Here is a 412-nt window from a genome sequence, read left to right as displayed (position 1 = left end):
TAGACATAGCTCGTTCAAACCCAAGTTTCCCGCTGTAGACCGATAAAAAAAATACTTGAAAGATATTAGGACATGATAATAACACAAGAATGATAACAAGACAAAAACTTAATAATTACATGATAATAACACGCAACGAAAATAAGATTTTGAAAATAATATGACAGGTAACTAATGACAATGACAAAAGTACCTAACGACACTTACAGGCAAATGACTATTCCACATTTCCGTTACAACGTTAAGCAAGACAGCAACACTTCCATTTGACACTAAATCAATAACATACAAACCTACGTTACCCTTGAGAATTCGAACAGTGAAGTTGTATTAGTAAGTCTGATTTTGCTAGAGTAACATGTTACCCGAAGAGCAAAAAGAAGGATTACCTTCGGTTGGAATTAAAGTGAAA

Source organism: Penaeus monodon, chromosome 27 (assembly GCF_015228065.2).
Source record: "Penaeus monodon isolate SGIC_2016 chromosome 27, NSTDA_Pmon_1, whole genome shotgun sequence".
NCBI lineage: Eukaryota > Metazoa > Arthropoda > Malacostraca > Decapoda > Penaeidae > Penaeus > Penaeus monodon.
The sequence above is the reverse complement of the archived record's forward strand: the minus strand, read 5'-3'. Positions refer to the sequence as shown.